The following is an 18,687-nucleotide window of genomic DNA, read 5'->3' on the forward strand; positions in this document are numbered from 1 at the left end:
CTTTCAGATCTATCTCTGAATCAGAAACCTACAAATACCTTGGTATGACACAGTCGTTGGGTATTGAGGACGAGGGTATTAGACAGTCGGTGAAGGAGCGCTTTTTCAGTCGGCTCACAAAAGTCCTTAACAGTCTTTTGTCAGGAGGCAACAAAGTGCGCGCCTTCAACGCCTGGGTAATGCCCCTACTCATATACTCCTTTGGCATACTAAGATGGACTCAGACCGAGCTGGACGCCCTGGATCGGAGGGTCCGACTAATGCTCACCACACATCGTATGCTGCACCCACGCTCGTCAGTTATGAGATTGTACATCCCACGGAAGTGTGGAGGTCGAGGCTTCCTAAACGCCAAAGATCTCCACAACCGCGAGGTGTGCAATCTCAGGAATTATTTCCTTAACAACGAGTGTGGGATGCATCGGGATGTGGTGGCAGTAGACAGGAACCTCACTCCGCTCTCCTTGGCAAACGAGAACTGGCGCAAACCTGTGGTACTAAGTACTGCGGATCGCAAGGCGGCATGGGAGAGTAAGGTGCTACACGGGCGGTTCTACAAGGCCCTCACGGGACCCGACGTAGACCTGCTCGCGTCGGTGAACTGGTTACGATTCGGGGACCTCTTCGGAGAAACCGAGGGTTTCGTCTGTGCAATTGCGGACGAAGTTATGATGACGAACAACTATCGGAAATATATCCTGAAGGACGGTACGGTCGACATTTGTCGGGCATGCCGCCGTCCCGGAGAGTCACTCAGGCATATCATTTCCGGTTGTTCTCATCTTGCTAACGGCGAGTACTTGCACAGACATAATCTCGTAGCCAGGATTATTCACCAGCAACTTGCTCTTCTATACGGCCTTGTGGACCGCGAAGTACCGTACTACAAGTACTCACCTGCGCCAGTTCTCGAAAATGGTCGTGCCACGCTCTATTGGGATCGATCTATTATCACTGACAGGACTATTGTAGCCAATAAGCCTGACATCGTGATAATAGATCGATCGCAACGCCGGGCCGTGCTCGTCGACATCACCATCCCCCATGACGAGAATCTCGTGAAAGCCGAGAAGGACAAATCTAGTAAGTACCTAGACTTGGCTCACGAGATAACCGCCATGTGGGATGTTGATTCGACGATCATTGTCCCGATAGTTGTTTCAGCGAACGGTCTCATAGCGAAGAGTCTCGAACAACACCTTGAGAGACTCTCGCTAGGTGGTTGGATCAAGGGTCAGATGCAGAAGGCGGTGATCTTGAGCACGGCGCGGATAGTCCGGCGGTTCCTCTCCCTGCGGCCCTGACCACCGGCAGCTTGGGCCTTGCCCCGCTGCTGGCGGCACCCTAGGTTAGGTTTTTTACAATGTGTTTATATGTGTTTTGTATTTTTTTTTTATGTATTTTTATATTTTACTTTTATACCCATATTGTAAAAAACCTCAGTCTAAGAATTAAGAGAAATAAAGGAAATAATAATAAAATACTTTATTGTGCACTACAAAGAAATATACATGTTACAAACAAAACAAAAAAAGGACATATGTAAGTAGGTAACAACAGGCGGACTTATCGCTAAAAAGCGATCTCTTCCAGACAACCTTCAGATAGCGATTCAGTGGCTAGAAATAAAGTTATTTATGTTTAACGAAACCGAGAAAAATTGTGTGGTAGATATTTTTTCTTAGTTTCATTCAAATGAAAAAATACACGTGAGGTCTCCTTATACCCCCGCTCCCCCAATGTCGTGATTATTTCGTGAGCCCCCTCCCCCCCTATCGAACCTCGCGTGATTTGTGCACAAGCCATTTGGAGTTACAAAAAGGAGTATTTAAGTAAGTAAAACCTTACTTCTATTTTGCTGGACTTTTTTCCGTCGGGGTCCGTAGAGGACTTTTCCCATTTCTATGATCTGAGACTTTTCCGTAGAGGTCCAGAAGCCATTTTTTCAAAAATACGCATGATTAAATAAATTAATAGTCAGGGTGCTCAAAATTACGTAATAGGGGACCATGAATGGCCAGTAGGTTCGTTTCCTTTTCTCACTCTCACTGAGCGTAAACGGGAGCGAGATGGATGTGCGGGCTCGGACTGCTTGACTGCTTGTGGCCGCGGAAAAAAAGTAATAATTATAATAGTAATAAAACTTATCGATAGGATCCTTCAAAAATAAAAATGCGCATTTTTAGAAGCAATGTTCATATTTTTACCTCGTGTGCATAAATTGTTACAAATTTCTTAGTGCGTTTTAGAACTATGTTCGTGATTTTTTTTTATCGAGTGTCAGTCAAAAAATCAGGATTCGAATCAATGAAGTCACTAGAGAAAATCCCCAAGATTGCTCAATAAATTTTTGTCAACCGTTGTGATCTACAAAAACGGTACGATTTTTCAAAAACCCCGCTCACTGAACCTACGGCACTTTAAGAGTTTTGCTGTTAGTACCATCGTTTAAAATTGATTGACAATATATAGACCTTATTCAAAGGGACTAAGGGCTATACTGTCCAGTATTGTTATGAGGGGCGATAAATATAGCCTATTGGGTCAGTGAAGTCGATTTATTTTTGACTAAGGTAATCGTGTCAGTTGGGGTGAGGGCGGGGATTTATTTTGAGGGAACGGGTCGGTATTTTAGTATAATGTAAATTTAAAATCTTTTTGGAATATGGATTTTGGTTGAAGAGCGCAGAACTTTAAAAACCAAGCAATGTCTAAAATACTTATACAAAATAACAGTCTTCATTATATGGTGGTGCTTAGTAAGTTTCGATTCTTTTGAGTATAAAAAACCGAGTCTTTTAAGTTTCTAATCTAGGCCTTTATTGAGTCTTTTTTAGCACAACTCAAAAATACTATATTTTGTAGGGTTTATCTCAATACCTTCTACCTTCTTATCCTTCCTGCCCTTATCCCACGATATGCGGGATCGGCACAACATATTCTTCTCTTCTATTCTCCTCTCGTCACCTCAACACTCACCTTTTATCTCATATCCTCTTTTACACAATCCTTCCATAGTTTTGTGTACTACCACCCGCTTTCCGTTCATCAACATTCATCCCTAAGGAAATAAGAGTTATTGTATTGTGTTACTCATCCATGAATCTTACATGAAGACAAATGCAATTTGATATATTTTGTAAAAACAATTCTCTGAAATGGACTCGTGTTTCTACTAAAGACTCGAGTTGAAAAGAACTCGAGTTTCCACTTAATTATATGAGTCCGAAAAACACAGTCTGAGGGCCTACCGTGAAAATCGTAATTTGCAAATTGCGGGGATCTTTCTCTTTTACTCTCACTAAGACGTAATTGGAGTGACAAAGAAAAATGCCCGCAATTGACGAACTTCGATTTTCGCGGTTATAGCCCTGGTCTTAACCTTTTCAACGCCAAAGACCTCTAAAACGGTCATCGTCTGTCGTGCCCGCGACGCCAATGACCATTAAAAAGGCTATGGCGGACGTTGTCAAAGCAACTTTCCTACTGTCAGTTAAGCTTCATATTCGCTCTTCACCAGTTAACTTTTTGGCGTCCATGGCATTTCTTGACACGTGTGGAAAAGCGTTGAAAAGGTTAAAGCGGAGAACTCAAAGGACTTGAGTTTAAGGGCGTCCGTTAGCTAGTGCGGATGCACGGAGTGGGCACCCGCATGCGGGTGCCATTGTAGCATCGCACACGTCCGCGCCAGTTAGCTCGTACTCATTATCAACTAGTGGCGCATAGCAACGCTATGGTAGTCATATCCAAACATTACATATAACTTTTTAAAGTATTTAAATACCCATTTGTAGCTCAAACAATTGTTAAAAATATCATATATTTTTTTACCAATTCCAATAAGAATCTTATTAGAAACCTAAGTTCATTTAAAACATACGCTTCAATGACAACATTGACGTCATCACAACAAAAAATGGAACATTAAAAACAATCATGGCAACCCGCAAAACCGAGAGAGAGGGAAACAGGTTTCAGAACAGTCGCCGCCGCACGTCCGCGCAGTGTTTTTAAATTCCGTCCAACATATTTAGGCAACAAAACCCGTGTTTTGCTGCCCTAAATCAGTGTTTAAACAATCGGTTTTGCTGTTAAGTTGACTAGTAGTGTGTTCAGTGTGTAAGTGTAGTTCTGTGAGCGTAGATAGAGTGGTCATTTTATGTGAAAGGTGAGTGAACTGTAGCGTCCAAGGATGCCCTTCTGAGTGGTGTTGTGAAAAATGCCGGGTTTTTAATGCTTTCTTTTTTAAAGCGCATTGACATTGACGTGGTTTTATTGAGGTAAATGGACTATCGAATTGACAGTTAAATTGCACAACGATTGAGGTCGTTAATGTCATGTCATCAATTATTGTTAAACGTAAACGTGAAAAACTGCTTACGTTCCTACTAAAAGTAGTATGAATCTTTAAAACAAAATTTATGGTTATGTAATTTTTTATTTTAATTAAAATAAAGATCTATTGATTCTGTACGATGTATGTAAATTTTGTTTGAAAGCTAAACGAGATGGCGCTGTACAACTCTGTACATTTATTTATTTATTTAGTTGCAGTAGTACCAATAGCTACAAAAACATTATACAGACCTAGATAACAAGGAAAATCCTACAGGTACTCACAGATAGAAGAGTTACATCGCTTAACCTCAAACTCGGATAAATCCAACAGTCAGGTTTTGTGATTTTGGTAAGGTAATAGGGTAGATCAGTGGTTCCCAAAGTTGGCTGGGCTCCGTGGGTCGGAGCAAAACAAAACGTGGGTAACAAAAACTGCTGAAATTTCGGGACCCACTTCTTGACCGATCTAAGAAGGGGGCATAAAATATCGCTCACGCTCAGATTCCATTGTAGTTTCAAGGCCCACTAAATATTCACTCGCGACCCACCAATGGGTTGCGAGTGTTGCGATTGCGACCCATAATTTGGGAACTTCTGGGGTACTCAGATAATTCCTAAGAGTGTCGAATGGATTTATCCGAGTTTGAAGTTAAGCGACACAATTATAACGTAACTTTGATTATCAATAGTTGACGTTTGACAGTTCATTAACGACAACATATCATGGGCGTAGGCAGGTACAGCCAGAGGGGGGGGGGGGGGGGGAGCAGCCCCCCCCCTAGAGCTCAAATTTTACATACGATATGCCCCTCTGCAGCGTCTGCCCCCCCCTAGGCCTCTGGCGATATGGTCGAAGGTTTACTCGTATTAGTTTTTTCGATAGACATAAATAGGTTTATATGGTGTGAAGTATCAATCTCAAATATATTGAATATCAGCAATGGTTTCTTAAATATGATTTTACCTAATCCTACAGGGGCCCATTTTTCGAATGGTATAACACGTATTAGACTAATAATAATATTGGTCCACGAACTGTCAAGTCGCATAGGTTACACACTAAAGTGGCTGATAGACGGGCGAGTAAGTTCGCGAACTTATGGCTCGATGACTTTTTTCGCTTGTAAAGTACGCGTACTTAGGCTGACACACGAGCGAAAAAGGTCGTTGAGCTGAAGTTCGCGAACTTACTCGCACGTCTATCCGGGACTTTATAAAATAATATTAGAGTAATACCGTTCGAAAAATCGTTCCTATAGAAGAGCATCACTTGTAAATGTATGAATCTATAACTATAAGTATAACTGGCGATAAAAACTGAATATGCCAGACCGGTTCGCCTTGGGCCCGAGCATCGGCAAACCCATAACCAACATTATAACCGCATAATAACTTTGATCACGGCAAAAAAAAATTATTGTAGAGAGGAAAAGTCTAAGGAAAAAAATTACTAAGTTTGAAATCCAAAACAGATGGCGCTCTACTGCGTCATATATTTTGCAGTCACTGAATTGTCAAACGTCAACTTTTGAAATTGGGATGGAATCGGGGGTAATCGGGATGGGGAAAATCGGGTAAATCGGATAACAATGCAATATTGTGATGACATGGAGCTGATCTGATGATGGAACCAGGTGGCCGTGGGAACTCTGTGATAAAATATCGCAGACTAATTGTGTTTGGAGTCGAAGAATTGTCTCTATGAGTATTAGTTGTTTGTGGAAAGAAAAGTACAGTCAGCGATAAAAGCTTGTACCAAAAAAATTTTTTTTTGCTAAGAACATTTCTTAGACAATTATTGAATGTTTAGTAGGTATAGTCCCTAACCCCTAGCAGTAGTCACTAAAGTCTTAGGTACAGAATCTACATGGTCGCGCACTGTGCGGTTTTAGAGGAATTTCCTCCCGCAGTCGCTCCGGCTGTGGAATGAGCTCCCATGCCGAGGTTTTCCTGAGGGGCTATAGTATGGGGTTCTTCAAACAAGGAGTGTACAGGTTTTTAAAGGGTCGGCTACGCGCATGTACCACCCTACCACCCCTGTAATTGCAGGCGTCCATAGGCTACGGTGGCTGCTTACCATCAGGCGGACCGTGTGCTAGTTTGCCACCGACGTGGTATAAAATAATAGTCTCGTTCTGTTCGGCGCGGTAGGTCGCGTTGTTAGCGAGATATACACTTAAAACAGCAATAATTCTTTTAATTGCTTAGTAAACATCGTTACCCAGCTATTAGGTATTATACTAATAACGTTGGGTGTCAAGTCACGCAAGCAACTCTGACTCATTCTCTAGTCATAGATCATAGCTCAATTAACATACCACACGCTAAATCAGAATCTTCAGTTAGTTATTTCACTTTTTAATTATATTAAATTTTTCGTGTCAACGTCTGCCCACCACTGCGTAACAAGCAAGGTTCGGAAACCGGATACATTTCCAAACGGTTATCATATAATATACTTGGTGCAAAACCTTTTAATTTCTGTTTCGTTCGTAAAACCGGTTTTAGGAGAACATTTCCATAAAGTTCTTGTTAGATTATCCTATTTAAAACAATAAAAACCGGTTTCTTCCTATATCGGTGTTTTTGTTTATGTGGCACACCACCAGGCCGGCGGCCCGACGTCTCGTCGCTCGTCTAATAAACAGGTTTATTCAGGTTACAAAAAGTTTTTAAAACGTTCGTGTTCTTATGAAAGTTCGGAGTAAAACTCGCACACCACCTCTCATCTCACAGATGGTCGGCTGTGTCTGAGTACCAGAAGTACCTGAAATACCAGAGTTATTGTCCTATGGCGATCTTCCCTGCAATTAATTTTAAGTGATGACCATCCCCACATTTACTTTACATAGAGTGCTAAAGTCATAACTCTTCCTTTTGGCCTTGACGAAGTCTTGTAAAAAAGATGTCCGGATTAGATACAAGGGCGTCGCTTGCATATACGTTTAAATTTAGTACTAATCGGTCACTATCTCGGCGCCGTCGACTGGACAGAAACGGCTTTGGACAGAGAAGCATGGCGGCCTTTGGTGTCGGAGGCCAAGATCCACTTCGGGTCACTGCTCCACAGCAATAAGTTCTCGTAAGTAGGTACTAGTCGGTAGTTAGGCATTTAAATGCAGCACATGCAATGGAATGCAACCAAGATATTCAAGATATAGTGATAATTTAACAGTGCGCAAAACCCACTGGCGTGTCTAATTGCGAAGCCATTTATATGTAATGGCGCAAATTGAAGAGCTGATACGTTGTATTCGTGACCTGTTAGCCAAGGGTTTTTTCATTAAATTATTGATTAAATCTCGTTGAATGCGATCACTGATGATGATAGATGAATTTCACAGATAAACCTGCTGGTAGAAACCTCTTCGTCTGGCTATTGAGAACAATAGCCAGACGAAGATACCTGGGGGCCTAGCAAAGATAACAATCATACATCGCCTAACGATGTCATCTGGCTATTCCCACACGTTATCGCAGAATAAAACTTCCCGCAAAACCGAAATTTCTAATGTACGCAACTATACCTCTCAGCTATTTAGGGTTGTCAAAATTCAAGTCATTTTCTTATCTCTGGTTGTGCATGCAAAGGGACGTCAAGTTTTGGCAACCCTAATAATTGGTCGTAGCAACGCTGAGCTGAACGGAGCCGAGAATGCCCGAACGCTGCAGTTTCCCCCACTGACGTTATTTAAGTTGCGATTTACGTTTTCTATCTACGGTTGCCACCTTGGCTAGGCCCCCTGCATTGTCCGATAAATGCATACTTATTCTGCTGACTAGCGACCCGAAGTGGAACTTGGCCTCCGCTAAGAGTTTTAGCTCCAACGTCCAACGTGCCCTGCCTTGTGAGATTTCTTCATAATTTTTGCGTGCAGTGCAGAAGGGGGACTATAGAAGGTGTCATTCACGAAGACATCTTGTCAAGTCTGCGCGGCATCGTGGATGACACGAATTATGTTTGTACAGAGAAGCCGTGATCCACAATCCTTTAAATATTTATTGGACATGTATGATATACCTACTTATACGTGAAGGAAGAATAGAAAAAAAAATGAAGCCTGTGACTTGCGGTTTGGATCAAGCCAAAGAGAAAAGCTAATAGTTGACTGAAGCTAATGGTTGACTGGTAGAGAATGCCTCAAGGCGTTAAGTCCGCCATTTGGACTTTTATTGTAAATTTGTGCAATAAAGTTTCAACAAACAAACAAAAAGCAACGTAGTGACGTATCAGGAGGTCAAAACAGTGGCAGAGAGAACGAAATGGCGGTTACTCCACCGACAAGAGCCAGGCTCTTAAGAATTATGATGATGATGATGATGATACGGTTACCCCTAAAGGGGCCCACTAATTACTAGTTCGCCTGACGATATCGGCGTGTCAGTTAAGTATTCGCAAAATTTGACAATCGCGAATAACTGTCAGGCGGACATCGTCCGGCGAACTGGTAATCAGTGGGCCCCTTAATGATCAATGCAAAAATCAACTTCAAAGACAAAACATGCTCAAGAATTAATCATTTAGTTCGATTCTCTCTTTATTACATGTAATGTTAGTTTGTACCGTTCATAACTTGCAAACTGGTTCTACTCTACCCACCAATCTAATAAGAACTATAACATCTTAAAAATATGGTTTAATTTACTGAGTTCATTGTGTAAAGATGCAACGTCATTGTAAAGGTGTGGTTGAAATTGAAATATGCATCTTATTTCTTACTACTTTAGATATGAAATTGTAAATTGCATATGGGAGTAATCAGAGGTAACCATTGATGTGGTGCTGGATTGTAATTGTATTTACATACAATAAGTTATCTACATTAATCATGGAGATCTGATGAAATGATTTAGCGTTCAGAATAATGTGTTTCAGTCCATTCTCTTCCAGATTTTGTATTAATATTTGCGAATTGAGGAAAAAAAATCATTCACTGGAGGCTTTTTTTAAATAAGTCCGTAAAGTAGCCAGCTTATTTGACTTAATCTAAACATTTTATATATTTATGGGTATATTTGACCGAGAGTTAACGAAGGTCTCCGTTTAAGCTTGGGCAAAAATGCTTTCTTTTGTCGGGATGTTCTCCTCTACAGGTCGCACTCAACTGATTCGCGTGAACTTTTGTGTTCAGGTTCGATGATTAAATAAAAAAAAATGACGATTCAGTTTTTGCCAGATCGCCAACGAACTCACTCGGCGGTTTTGAAGTATAAGCCTAAGTAAGGCTGACACACGAGCGAAAAAGGTCGTGGAGCCATAAGTTCTATCACTCTATAAGTGATGTTTTTTAAATTTAGATTTAAGGTCAATGTAGAGAAGACCGTCTATAATGGTTAAGGGTAAGCCGCGTACAAGCTCTCGGCGCTCTTAACTCCTGCGTTTGTACATATACACCATTTACAAAAGGTCGGTACAACAAAAGGAGTGTTCTCTTCCTTTCTGATTGTCTGAGCGACGTACGTATAGTTCGTGTCATTCACGATGACGCGTAGATCTGACAAATGTAACCTTTAATAACATGATATTAGGAGTCAATCTATACAAATACGAGAGTTCTTGCCCGGTGCCAGTCTTACCTACAAATCTGGTCTTCCGCACATTGTCCTTATAGGTAACTCTAGTTGTTGCCTTTGAATCGCCCGAGCCATCATACTGGCCCACTAAGATGGGGCAGCGTGTAGAGAGGGTAGTGGGGACGATTCCGGGACTGGGCAGTCAGCATGAGAAAATGTTCAATGGCTGGAAAGTGCAGGGGTCAAAATGTCCATACGAACTGGCTGTCTATGTGGTAAAAAGTATGAACGTTGTAATGCCTTAGTGTCAAAATGTCCATACGGACCGGCTGTGTATATGGCAAAAAGTAAAAATTTCAAAATTTGCAATGGTTCAAATGGACGGCAGTTAAAATGTGTTCAGGTCCAATTAAACAAGTGCCATAATGTATAATAGCCAACGCGAACACATGCGTAAATGCATCACGGTAATAATGTTTCCTTTTTGTACATGGTATAAAGCTTTATTCTATAGGACTAAGTACTTAATTTATTCATACTTAAGTGCTTAATTGAAGGTTTTTTTTAGTTAGTGAATAAGTAAAGTAATTTTTTAGTTTAAGTGCCTAATTGAAGTATTTTTTTAGTTTAAGTGCCTAATTAAGGAGGTAGCTGATTGTGATTTATGTTCGTAACTTACGGTACTTTATAAATTGAAATAAAATAATTTGTAATGATGTGTCGTAATTTATTTATTTAATCGTATGGCGAAAGGTCACTTGTAGGAATCTATAAATCTAGGTATATCCAGGTTACGCAACTGGTATACAGTCTGTTTGTTAGGCCGCGTGCGGGCTTTACTTTAATCAGACGTAGTTGTCGCTCGTAGGGGAATTTGCGGGCACGTCATGTGGTAAGGTTTCCAAAAAACAACGTTATTTACTAGTATACATACTTTGTATTTGTAACTAACCTGTTATCATGTATCAGTCTTAAATACGCAACTACCAGCGTAGAAATAAAATTAATTTATTGATAAATACAATATACAGAGAGGTAAAAAATAACATACTTTTGCGTGATCAGAATTTTCCCATGTAGATTTTTTAGTACTTATAGTTAAAAAAAATGGCGGGACGAGTTACACATTTCGTACAGACTGGCGGGAACATGTCATGAGCCGCGACGAGTGGCGGACAAAAGGGGAGGGAAAGAAATTGGTACAACAGTATTTTACCAATAACATAGGACACTTAGTAAAAATACCTTATTCTGAAAACTTGAAAATATATTGATTTATATGTGAAACTTACTTTTGATGTGCCCGCATATCGCCCGCTGGAGTGCGACATATGATTATTGCCGTTAGTATTTTTAAAAGTACAATCAAGCAGCAATATATGCATCTAACTCCAGTTGTAGTGGTGCAGTTTCACGTGGTAAAGTGGATATGCTGGAGAAAAACACCAATTTTTTTTCATGTCTAGTTAATTTTTTGACAGTTATTCATTTAAACTTAAGCACGTTATATCAATCAAGCGTTTCGTCTATCACCCCTTTTGTTGTACTTGCATTTTAAGATGTGTACCATTTGTCACTAGACCATTGTGACCACGATTATATGTACATTTTGACACTAAGGCATTACAACGTTCATACTTTTTACCACATAGACAGCCAGTTCGTATGGACATTTTGACCCCTGCACTTTCCAGCCATTGAACATTTTCTCATGCTGACTGCCCAGTCCCGGAATCGTGGGGACGGATGGCTTATGGCGCGGCGGGATGAGGATGGAGGATGGGATGATAGCTAGCGATAGTGCTCAGGCATCTACAAGTGGCCCATTTCAAAGTGCGTGTACTCAACCATCGCATGGCCATCTCGCTGGTCCATCGTGTACAGGAGCTATAACCATAGACATTCGATATAATATTACGGCCCATAAAATATATCATAAAAATATTCGTAGCAAACTGGTTACCTTCTGATGGTGTCACAGATTCCGTGGCAGTTATAGGCGGATAAATCTAATAATGGATTTTTGACAGTTATGAAATCCTTATGTATGAAGCTAAGACCTACCATTTAATTTATAGCCTTAGCTGAAGTATACAAAGTGAATTATACCTACAACTTTTTCGGATTAATTAACTGTTATGAATTTGAAGTTACTTACGGAATTAATATTTCCGTTGTGTTTTATATTTTTAGATATAACTTAGACCATGCATAAATGGACTAGCCTTATATGTCGTATTTGCGTACAACAATGTCTGCCGAAATTTACGGGGAGGTGAAGAAATTATAACACATGTAAAAATTACTCACCCGCACATATAAATAAAAACTAACACATTGTTATGTTGACGCATGCAAACATTTCACACATGGAAATGTCTTTATACGACTTGTTTGCACGTTGTGCAAGTTTCTTTACAGAGGGGTAAGTTACTGAAATGCTAGTCGAGTTATGTATGGTCTAAGAGATATATCTAAGCTGCAATTGGCTTAAATCAGAAAAAATCTTTGTCCGGATGTAATAAAATTCAATTGTGCACAAATAATAAAATCATAGCGCATTTGGTGAATTTCTTCTTCATTTCTGAATTTCCTGACGTTTGAATGCTCTCCGAGAAAATGCAACGGAAGTTTTTAATGTTCTTCTGAATAAAATGCAATGGAAATTTCATTTTTGAAGTGCAAAACCTTCGCTCGTGCCACTCTCAGTCATACTTCGACAGTTTTATTATTGATGCAATTATGAAAGCCTTTTGATAATGTTATTTTTTCTTAATTTGTTGAAGTTTTTCTGGCAACATTGCAATTGACAAAGACATTTTGCACAGCGTTAAAAATATTTTGGAATAATTTACATTATCTTTGAAACTAGGCCAAGTCCAGCGTTTACACGACAATAGTACTATCGAAATTTGATCAGGAATATACTCTTTTAAAATCCTTCGAATTCCTCATGGGACGTTGTACCTATACAGCGTGTATTTTTGATACGACCACATAATCAAAGGGCACTTAGTTTAGGCTGTAATTAACACACTTTCATAGGTTTTATATAAAATGGACGTCTTTTATTTTTTCATACAAAATAATTCAGCAAGCAATGTTTCACTACTTTGTTTTAACTCAAAACGTCTCATCAATGACGCGGCGTCACAACTGTCACAAGTGATCACGATGTACGAAATACATTGCCGCTCGAAAAAAATTCAAAAATTAATTATGATTTGGTAGTGAAGACTAAACTAAAAAAATCTTTCAGAATTGTTTTATGGCTCTAAAACCTACGTTTAATTTAAGTTTGAGGTTATATCAAAAATACACACTGTATAATAGGTACCTATGTCCCATACATAACTATATGTACGTATACTGACCGAAAACTAATGGTTTCGTAGATATTATTGATTTTGTGTTCTTCAGAACCGTGCTAACATAATATGTTAAATGTTAAATATGAACTAAGAAAATTATGGTACTTAGAAAAGAATCTACTCTCGATTTAACCAGATTTCTAATACCTACATAGCAGTGGCGGTGCGTCACAAATATTCGTAGGAAACCCGGAGCTACTTTTGCTTTCCTTTTCTCTATAAACCGATCGTGAAAGTACTCAACGGGCTAAAATTAGACAAGCCGGTGGGAATCGAGTTCTTTGAACGATCCGCCACTGCTACATAGTGACTTTACACATATAACCTTGAAGGATTCAACAACTGCAGACGCCTTGTCTGTAATTTTCTGTACAAAACAGCCTGCCGATTTTTGCGGGGGCGGGGTACGCCAAATGACCAGTAATACGTAACGTACAAATAGCCATGTCAGATAAACGTCAGTCCATACAATACATATGACCACTGGCCGAGGTTTTCAACAGACGGGTAAACTTTTAAAGGCGACTCCAGTTGTTAAATCTTCCAAGCCTATAACTGATCACGACACAATTATTTATTCACCTGCAAGTATTTTTTGCGTTGTAGTTTTATCAAATATTGCGTTGTAGGTTCTATCAAAAAAGTAGTAAAAGTAGTAACGGTAAAAAAAATAAACGGAATGTATTTATTTAAAATTTGATCAAGGCCCATATTACAAATACCTTATGGACTAACATAGAGTTACCTAAGATACGTCTGCAACGATTTTAATAGCACGCGCGGTGCAAGTATTATTTATACGTCATAATTTCATAGAAGTCTGACGTTTAAAATAACACTTGCACTGCGTGTGCTATCAAACTCGTTGCAGACTTGTCTTGGTCTGACTCTGCATTCATATTTACGTTTTATAAAATTAAAAGTAAATACTATCTAGGAGACAAAACGGCCTGGCTCCGTTGAATCGGTTGCCCTTTATTGTATGGTGTATCTGGCCAATTCATGGGCCATGAAGATATTTTTTTTTTTTGTAAAAATAAATGACTGTTCTCTGAAAAAATCTCAAGTGTCTACAAAAGCCTCGGGTCTCTAATTATATGACTCTGAAAAACTTCAAGTAGAACACTCAAAGGACTTGAGACACAAGGGGCCCACTTATTACCAGTTCGCCGGACGATATCGGCCTGTCATCCCCAAAAGCTCATAATCGTGAATAACTGACAGGCCGATATCGTCCGGCGAACTGGTAATCAGTAGGCCCCTTCACAATCGTGAATAACTGACAGGCCGATATCGTCCGGCGAATTAGTCAGTGGGCCCCTTTAATCTTACCCCGGACTAGCACTATATAATGCTGTCTGGCTTTAGGTACTAGGTATTACTTAGATAAATAATGTAGGTACAGCAAGGTCTGCCTGCTTAGTATTCCTGCAGCGGCGGGACGCTCGCAATGAGTGACGAAACATTCTCATTACAGGCTTATTGCCGAACGCTTTTAATATTTATTAGCTGCTTTCAATGGAATGTTCTAGATTTAGCACTGCGACACGATAAGTAATATTTCATACAGAATGGCCACGCACCATCCAGTCCCAATATAATTAAATTGCTAAATAGTTGTTAAGTATGTTTTCTGAAATATTTTGCTCATTGCACCCACATTCGACAATTTCTGTTTTGCTCTGTAGTTGACTGGTAGAGAATGCCTTAACTTAAGGCATTAAGTCCGCCATTTGTACTTATTTTTATTGTGCAATAAAGTTTAAATAAAATAATAGTTAAATAAATGCGTGAGTGTCGTGGAACACTCTTTCACAATTCAGTTCAGAAATGCGACTTTACAGGCAGGGAGAACAAATTTAATAAACATAAGAAAACAATTTTGTATAAGGCGAAACTGATACGCTTAGCTCTTAACTTTACATACATACATACATATAATCACGCCTATTTCCCGGAGGGGTATGCAGAGACCACGGATTTCCACTTGCTACGATCCTGACATACCTGTTTCGCTTCCTTCACTTTCATGACATTCCTCATACACGCTCGTCGGTTTAGGGTGCTCTTGACCTGGCCTTTCTTCAGGATTTCCCCGATTTGATCAGAGAAAGTCCGCCGAGGTCTACTCTTTCCAGCTCTCTCTCCTCTTAACTTTACACTGGCTTAATAGTCAATTAAAAATATAAAATTCAAGTGTACACGTCCGGGTATCGAATCCGGATCGTCGCTGTTACCAACTGTTTCTAAGCGGCTGTTTGCCAACGGCGCCACTATAGGATATACATAAGTCGGTGAAATTGGGCTACTTATTTTCGAGAAAGAATTTAACCAAAAGAGGGCCGTGGCGGAAAAATCTTACACTTTTTTTGCTTATTCCCCATCCGCCAACGCCAACCGTCCGAACGTCGTGGAACACTCGGTTGGAACGAAGTTAAGAAAGGGTCGTGATGAAACTCAAGTGTTAACGCCCAAGATGGAATTTTTTTTTGCTACCATGTGACATACGAGTATACTGCTTTTTACATCCCATATGACTATGAGGAAATCATGTTAATGTTCATGCTCATGCTCATGTTCTTCGTCTTCGTGTTCGTGTCCATGTTCGTCTCTGTGTCCGTCATCCTCATCCTATTCTCATTCTTTTTCAATCATATGGGTTGTGACGGAAAAATCTTACTCTTTTTTTCGCTTAGCCCCCATCCTCCAAATCCCTACCGTCTGATAAGGAATATCGTTCCATTAATAATACCTACGAGTAATTACCTCACCCCGCGGCGGCAGATTGTCCAGAATTTGATTGTGTCTTCCCTATTTAGCTGGATTTCAACCCATGCTTTTGGCACTTTGAATTGGGGCCAGCACACTGGTGAGCACACGAATCGTGCAGTTCAACGTAACGCAACTAGTTGTGACACTTGTGACCAATCGCGCGCGTGATGCGAACTCATCAACCAATCGCGTTGTGCCATTCCACTGGTGCGCTCCAAACGAGAATGTTCGGTCGGAATTATATGAACGCCTATCTTTACTTTTGAAATCGTTGGCTTTTGATTGATTCCCATTCCCGCACGTCACCTTTCATCTCCGTGGATAGACAGCTTTTTAGTTCGAATATTGCGCCGTGAACGCGTTGATTTTCTTTTTTTAAATATGTATATAATCAAATATAATTGCCTGTAAACATGTTTCAATGTGGTGTTAAATAAAAAAAATTCTATGTCTAAATATGAAGAAATATGTAGTGTATTGTCTCTTATGAACATGTGGATAAATAAAATTAGTTGCCGTATATAATTAATTTACAAATGCTCAGAAGTCTTTTAATATCTAAACAATTAAATGGCCTCACGAATGTCACGAATGATACGCTATGTATGTTTACACATATGGTGCTACTTTTCCGCACATGTGCAGGAATGAGCACTTTCCGTGCATATGTCGATACTTTAAAGAGCCATATGTACTGTAAAACGTTGTAGAATACACGTGCGAATAGGTAATTCGCAACTCGTGTCAATTTAAAAGACTCCCTTCGGTCGTGTTTTAATTTATCACCACACGTTGCGAATTTCCTATTGCTGCATATCTGCACTTGTACCGTAAATAACCAAAGTACTTAGTGTAATGGTTAAATATGGTATTAAAGAAAAAGGTCGAAAATACTTGTCGACGAAAGTGTTGCTACAGAATTAATGAAGAAAACTATTAAAACAATCTCTATGACTATTATATTTTCAACCTTGTTCCTTTGACATAAGCTCTAAAATGTATTCATATTTATAGACACTGTATTGTACTCTTTATTAGCACGGCGTTTGTTAGCAGACCATGGAGTTTTTTGTTTTAGCCGACTTATGTGGTGGCTATAAGGAACGTATGAACTTTATGATGTCAGAAAGTTGACTCGGCTTAGTGAGTTTTGTACGGCTGGGAGTTCATTAGGGATACATATTACATTATTTTAATTAAACCCTATTATTTCGGGATTGTACAGTCAGTATCAAATAAAAAGGCGCACCCAAACCAAACTGACCAAATATATATTCCTTATAAATGAATAAAAATATTGTATTGAGATTATTTCTCTAATCAACTAATCTTATACCATTAAATCCATGTCTGGTGGCAAGTCGCCTGGTCACGATGGTCTCAGTGTGGAGCATCTACGGTTTGCTGGTCGTCATATCCTGCGTGTACTTGCAATGTTTTATTCTCTGTGCATATCCCATTCTTACCTGCCCCTCGACTTAATAAAAACCTTGGTCATACCAGTGGCGAAAAACAAGACAGGAGACCTAACTAGTAAAAATAACTATAGACCGATATCGCTCGCTACTGTTATGGCAAAGGTACTGGACGGTGTGCTTAATGCGCAGTTGAATAAAAACCTTTCATTGCATGACAACCAGTTCGGGTTTAGGCCCGGGCTGTCAACTGAAAGTGCTATCCTGTGCCTTAAGCATACCGCAGCGTATTATGTTGATAGAAATACGCCAGTTTATGCCTGTTACCTAGATTTATCAAAAGCGTTTGATCTGGTTTCCTACGATATACTTTGGAAGAAACTTGAGGGAATTAACTTAGCGCCCGATTTGATAGGTATATTTAGATATTGGTATGGAAACCAGATCAACAACGTGAGATGGGCAGGTACATTGTCTGAGACGTATAGGTTGCAATGTGGGGTGAGGCAGGGGGGGTTGAGCTCACCATCGCTTTTCAACCTATATATGAATGAGCTTATTGTCGCGCTCAGCAGCATGCATGCGGGCTGTCACATAGACGGGGTTAATATGAACAATGTGAGCTATGCCGACGACATGGTGCTGTTGAGTGCGTCAGTCTGCGGCATCAGAAGGTTGCTTAAAGTATGTGAGGATTACGCACACACGCACGGACTCAAGTATAATGTTGATAAAAGTCAGTATATGGTTTTTGGGGTCGAGTCTAAAATACCATCTGTAATACCACCTATCAAACTTAACACGGTTGCCCTGCAAAGGGTATACCAGTTCAAGTATCTAGGTCATATCGTTACTACCGACCTCAAGGACGATGCTGATATAGAACGGGAACGTAGGGCCTTATCGGTCAGAGCTAACATGATTGCACGCAGATTTGCTCGATGCTCAAAAGAAAGTAAGGTGACTTTATTCAGAGCTTTTTGCACAACATTCTACACTTGCAGTCTATGGAGAAGGTACACCTTGAGATCGTATAGGGCCCTACAAGTACAATATAATAACGCGTTCAGGGCACTGATGGGGCTGCCGCGATACTGCAGCGCATCAGGGATGTTTGCGGAGGCGCAGGTGGCGTGTTTTAAAGCTACCATGCGCTTGCGAGCCGCATCTCTGGTGCGACGCGTGCGCGCCAGCTCCAACAGCGTCCTGGCAATGATTGCGGACAAGTTTTGCCCGTACATGACATTTTGCTGTGGGCTCCATGCGCCCAGCAGCGC

General features: G+C 40.2%; 1 protein-coding gene across 5 annotated transcripts in view; it reads left to right on the plus strand.

The window, feature by feature from the left end:
- Positions 1-18,687, plus strand: part of LOC133525525 (protein PALS1) — a 233,490-nt gene that overhangs the window by 28,692 nt on the left and 186,111 nt on the right. Inside the window, exon 1 of one of the 5 annotated variants that reach the window (XM_061861793.1) lies at positions 3,728-4,168. The exons of the other annotated variants lie outside the window; for them this stretch is intronic. The gene's annotated coding sequence lies outside the window, so the exon portion shown is untranslated. Of the gene's footprint in view, positions 1-3,727; positions 4,169-18,687 lie in introns of those variants that run through there. 5 annotated transcript variants of the gene reach the window in all.

Source organism: Cydia pomonella, chromosome 15, assembly GCF_033807575.1.
Source record: "Cydia pomonella isolate Wapato2018A chromosome 15, ilCydPomo1, whole genome shotgun sequence".
Taxonomy (NCBI): Eukaryota; Metazoa; Arthropoda; class Insecta; order Lepidoptera; family Tortricidae; genus Cydia; species Cydia pomonella.